The sequence below is a fragment of the Medicago sativa genome, chromosome 7, assembly GCF_051527215.1.
Source record: "Medicago sativa cultivar Bolivia chromosome 7, Bolivia_mono, whole genome shotgun sequence".
Taxonomy (NCBI): Eukaryota; Viridiplantae; Streptophyta; class Magnoliopsida; order Fabales; family Fabaceae; genus Medicago; species Medicago sativa.
The window spans coordinates 72,022,095-72,028,367 of NC_140755.1; positions in this window are offsets into that span (position 1 = coordinate 72,022,095).

Here is a 6,273-nt window from a genome sequence, read left to right on the forward strand (position 1 = left end):
CAACAATGAATTTCTGGATAGTATTAGAGAGGCGCAGAAAGTAGACGTGAAGTTGGTGGATTTAATGGTTGCAAGCGATCCTGCTGTAGACAGTGACTTTAAGGTTGATGACCAAGGAGTGTTGAGGTTTCGAGGAAGAATTTGTATTCCTGATAATGATGAGATGAAGAAGATGATCCTTGAAGAAGGCCATAGAAGCAGTTTGAGTATTCATCCAGGAGCTGCTAAAATGTATCAAGATTTGAAGAAAATGTTTTGGTGGTCAGGTTTGAAGCGCGACGTGGCACAATTTGTGTATGCATGTTTGACTTGTCAGAAGTCGAAAGTTGAGCATCAGAAGCCTGCTGGGTTATTGACACCGCTAGAGATTCCGGAATGGAAATGGGATAGTATATCCATGGATTTTGTGACGAGTTTGCCGAATACCAACAAAGGGAATGATGCAATTTGGATGATCGTAGATAGATTGACGAAGTCGGCTCATTTCATTCCGATTAATATTAGTTTTCCTGCAGTTCAGTTGGTAGAAATTTATATTCCAGATATTGTGAAGTTGCATGGTGTTCCTTCAAGCATTGTGTCAGATAGAGATCCAAGATTTACTTCGAGATTTTGGAAGAGTTTGCAAGAGGCTTTAGGCTCTAAGTTGAGATTGAGTTCGGCTTATCATCCTCAAACAGATGGTCAGTCGGAAAGAACGATTCAGTCACTCGAAGATTTGTTGAGAGTATGTGTACTTGAGCAAAGTGGAGACTTTACCTTTGAGGATTGATGATCGCAAGGTGAAGATGTTGAGGGGCAAGGAGATACCGCTAGAGAGAGAGTTGTTTGGAGTGGAGTAACTGGTGAAAGCTTGACGTGGGAACTAGAGAGTAAGATGATGGAGTCTTATCCAGAGTTGTTTGCTTGGAGTAAATTTTCGAGGACGAAAATTCTATAAGTTGGGGAGAGTTGTAACGCCCGTCTTAATTATCTAATTAATTCAATGAAGTTTAGAATATATTTATATTCCTATATGATTTATGAATTTAAGTGATTTATGAGGTTTACGTGAGTTTATGTGAGATATATGATTTATCTGAAAATTATGTGATATATGCGTTGTTATGATTTTTAGAGATGTTATGAGGTGTTGAGACTTATTTTATTATTTAATAAAATAAGATTTGAGAAATAAAATAAAAATATTAGAATTTGGGCTGTGATGTGAAAAGAGCATTTTTAGAGGTGTAAAGAGAAATTAGAAGTGAGGTTATAAATAGAAGGAGTTAGGTTGAGAAAAGTTTTTAGGCAGAACGTACGTTTTTGGAGAAAAGGGAGAAATAGTCAGAAAGAGAGAAGAACAAGAGGAGGCTGTCGATTTTCATCTATAACCAGGTAAGGGTGAGACTAACTTTCAATATTATTAAGGGTATGATTCTGAGAATTGAATTTGACATGATTAGGTTGAGTTTTGGTGAGAATTGGGATTAGGGTTATATGACCGATTTGATGATTAAACCATGAAAAGATGTTAGATTGATGCAAAATTAGTGTACAGACCTTAGATATACATTAGGGTGTTAATTAGATGTTGTTTTGGTGTTAGAATCATTAAGGTAGATGAAAAGTTAAAGTTTTTAGGTTTCTGCCCGAGCCTGAGCTGTTATCGCTCGCAACTGCGAGCAGAACCACTCGCAACTGCGAGCTAGCCCAATGAACTCGCCGTTGCGAGCTACCCATGCACTCGCCATTGCGAGCAATGATTACTCGCCATTGCGAGCCAGTCTGTTAGTTGCCCAAATTGTTGTTCCATGCGATTCTTTCGCACGTGTAGTTGTGAGTTGATCTTAGAAGTAAGAATGAAATTTGTTCACGAGATTATAAAGTATCCAGAGAGCTTAAGCAAAGATGATTTTATGTTAATAGAAGATGATGAATGATAATAATATATGATTAATATGCGATTTATAAAGATGTTTATAATGTTGTTTCTCATTGAATGATATTGCTATTTTATGATGCTGATTATGTGCTGCTATGTTATTATTACTATTGAATTATGATGATTAATGAGACGATTTGTGTGCTAATGCTATATGATTATTATGTGACTTATGTGCGATGTTTATGACGTTGTTGCCTATTGATTGATGTTCATATTTATGCTATTCCTGAGTTATCATGTTGCTGTTAATTGATTATGTTGCATGAGTCTACTTGAGATGTCGTCCAATTTGTTGGAGTCTTTAAGAAGTTGTCCATTTTAATGGAATTGTATAAGATGTTCACGTTGTTGTCCAAGTTGTTGCATTTAGAGTTGTGTTGTTGCATAGTCAGTGATGGGGGCTTAATGTCTGACAGGTCCTTTATGACCTTAGCGATGGGGGCTTAATGCCTGACAGGTCCTTTATGACCTTAGCGATGGGGGCTTAATGCCCGACAGGTCCAAATATGACCTTAGCGAAGGGGGCTTAATGCCCTGGTGGTACCACATGCATAATGAAGTTGTCTAAGTTGTTGTTGAAGTTGTCTAAGTGGTTGTTGAAGTTGTAGTTGCATTGTAGAGTCGTCATAACTTATATTTAATGATGATTTAACGATGATGTCTGACGATGATGCCTTGATGATGAAGTCTGTTTATGATTGATGATGATAATGATATGATACTAAATGATTATTAATGCTGTTGTTTATGATGTCTTAAGTTGTAAAATATATGATGATACTTGATTATGATTTAATGATGATTTTTGCTTATGAATTAGAGATGATAATTGTTTACGAACTATTGATGATATTTGACAATGATAATTAAATATGATTCGATATAATGCTAAATGATAAATGTTTTATATGTAAATGATGATTTATGTTGTTAAATGCATTTTGATGAATTATATGTTTAATTTATTGACTGTGAAATCTCACCCCTTCTGCGTATATGTTGCCTCGACTGTGGGTAATGTGCAGGTAATAAAGATTAGAAGTGTTCGTGAGTGGACTCCTCACTTTGTGTCTAGGTGCTCTGATATGTAACGGGATGGAGCTTGCTTTCATGAACTTTTTATGAATAAACATTAACTAAGACTTATGAGATTTCTGATAAGGCCTGTGTGCCAAGACTTTTATTATGTTGAATATTTTCCGCTGCATGATTATAGATTTTGACGTTGAATTTTGAAGGATAATTATTATTATCTATTTTGTGGTTTTAAAGAAGCATGTGACATTCCGTTTATGATTTAAATACTCTGATTTATGATGAAATTTTCAAGTTGGGAAAATGGGGTGTTACAAGTATCAACAATCAAATTCCAAAGCTAACTGGGAGTTAGATTGCTTGATAATATATCGGTGACAGAGATCCCAGGCCAACTGAAGGTCTCTCCAAATCGCTGAAAGTTTAGCTAATAAATTTGAAGCTCTAGCACATGATCCAGAAAAACCATGAATCCAAATTCCCCTATCATTTCTCAAGAAGCCCTCAAAACCTCCATTACTAGAATTACCAAAAGAAGAGTCATCCACATTCACTTTAATATAGCCTTGGGGGGATTCCAGCAAATTTGACAAATCACACGCCACCTTTTAGTGGGACGAGGCGACGAGCACATGAACCATGGCAGAATGATAAGATAATATATTATTAGTTGAAGCCTAAGTATCTTTCTTCATATTTTGAAATATATCTTTGTTTCTATTTCGCCAAAACTCAAAACAGGTTACAATGAGAAAAGTGTCTGCCTCACTAGTAACATGGTGTTTCAACCAAATATGACGATCTTATATGTAAGATTTGTTAGGATAACTAAGACGGAAGTAATTCCATATAGCCATTGCGCTAGGGCAATCATGAAGAGTATACATATCATTTTCAATAGTCGCACCACATCTATGACATAAAGTGTTAATGGTAAGATGACCTAAACATCCAAAGGCACTATTATGAAGACTATCATGCATCACCAACCAATAAAAGTACCTCAGGATTTCAGAAATTAATAACCGCCAAATCCAACTCCAACAATTACTGGTTGCCAAATGTTGAGCTTGATTCCTATCCAACCACCTATATGCTTGACAAGCCGAGTATATATCATTAGGGAAATGACTCCAAATGAGTCTATCATCAGTGTCATGATCAATGGTGATGCTACAAATACAATCTTAGTAAAAGGATGGAAGATGAGTGGAGAGTTTGTTGAAGTTTCAATCTCCATTTTCATGCAAATCACAAAGACGAATGTTTGTGTCACTAATATGAACATAAGCCACAACATTGCAAAGATAAACATATATATATATATATATATATATATATATATATATATATATATATATATATATATCCATATATAATACCAAACAGATAGTTCGCCTCTCCCAGTTCTGCAAATGAAGCTCGTCCCCAAGATTTCCCTTGCCTTCACAATAGAACGCCAAATGCAAGAATAGCCGAGCTTAAAAGCAGTATGCATGATATGAGTGTCAGACATATATTTTTTCCACAACATCTGAACCCAAAGCTTGTGTGGATTGCGTAAAATGTCCCAAATTTGTTTGCAAAGTAAAGAAATGATGCCAATGATATTCCGACACAGTCTGAATCTTCCAAATTAAACCAATAACAAGAGTTCCTCCCCCATATAAAAGAACTAACAATAACATAAATATTATCACAAATACCAGATGGAAGCAATTGTTCTGCATATTATAAATAGGTATGACAATCATAACACTTTTTGCTAAAGTTACTCAAAAGGTTCACTTTCCAATCCTCCGACCTCCCAATTATCTTGTATCGAACGTAATGGAATGGAAATTAAAAAAAAATAAAATTAACTCTACCAGACAACATGAGAAATCCAAGGTACTTACCGAGATAAGAAGTATGACAATGAAGCCCAACTTAATTGGTAAGACACTTCACCTACACTCAAAGGATTGTGGAATCGAGTCATGATGGGGGAAGTGAAAAACATTGGTGTTCTCCTTTAAAAAAATAAAATAAAAAATAAGACAGTTAAATACATCTTATTTAGGTAAATAAATATACAGCTATACCTCAGAAAAATACTTTTTAAGGTAGCCAAGGACTAATGAGTTCTAAAGAGACTTCAAGGAAAAATATTAAAATAAAATAAAAAAACCTTTCAATGTTAATGATACCATTTTATTGTAAGCCATTTTAATTTATCTTTATTTTTTCGTCAAATAGTTTAGTGAAGAAATTCACTTTTAAAATGAATAAATAGGGATCCAAAGTTTGAACCCTGACCCAACAAACTGCAATGTCTTTAACAAGTGCAATATACTTGCGAGAACTATGTTTATCACTTTACGAGATTAAAAATATTTTAATTAAGATAGACAATCGATTTATCTGTTTGTACTTGTAAGATCTTTTACCTGTTATACTTAATTTTTTTTTTAAGTTTTTAATATATCAACTTTTTTAGGCTTTTAATACATGATTTTTTTTTTTAGGTCCAAAGGCTTTGCTTTAGGCTGGCCCTGACTTAATTGGCAAATAATTTGTGGCAATGCAGAGTGTTATTGTACCTAATTTTATGATTTTTAAAAATTTTCTTATGAGTAGATGCGTTAGAAACCAACATATCTTGGGGTTAGCAACAAAAATAATTCCCACAATATAACAAATCAATATTTAATTTATGATTAAAAGACATGTCTTACGTTTTGTGTTTGATGGTGTGTTTCTAATAAAATTACCTTAATTGAGCGACGTTATGAAAGCTTCTAAATTTTTTTGTAGTACGTGATAGAAAATTCATCATCTATTGACTCAAATTTACTTGAAGTGATTCGAGTCGTTAAATAACATTTGAAGTCTTTAAGGGAGGTTGATGACTTTTTTTAACATATGGGATGTGATACATCACCATTAAATTAAAAAAGTGAAGAAAATTATTGTTCCTACTTTTGAAATATTTGCTAAAAAACTTATCGAACATTAGACACTTTTTAAAGCAGTTCAATCACTTTTTAAATCAGTTTTAACCAATTTAAAAAGTGATTGACTTGCCGAACGACAGTTAACTATCGTTGAATAATTTTTTTTAGCAATTTCATAATTGGAAGGAGTAATTTTCAAAAGTGAATGTTGAACTTTGGATAATCTTGATGACAATTTGTGACTTCAGTGGTCCAACAGGTTAATGGGGTGGGCCGGCAAGACTCAATTGCCAACTCGTCTATTTTGACCCCTTAGATTCTTTTAAGAAAATAAATAAATTGATAGAAAACATAGATTTTTCTATACCTAATAAT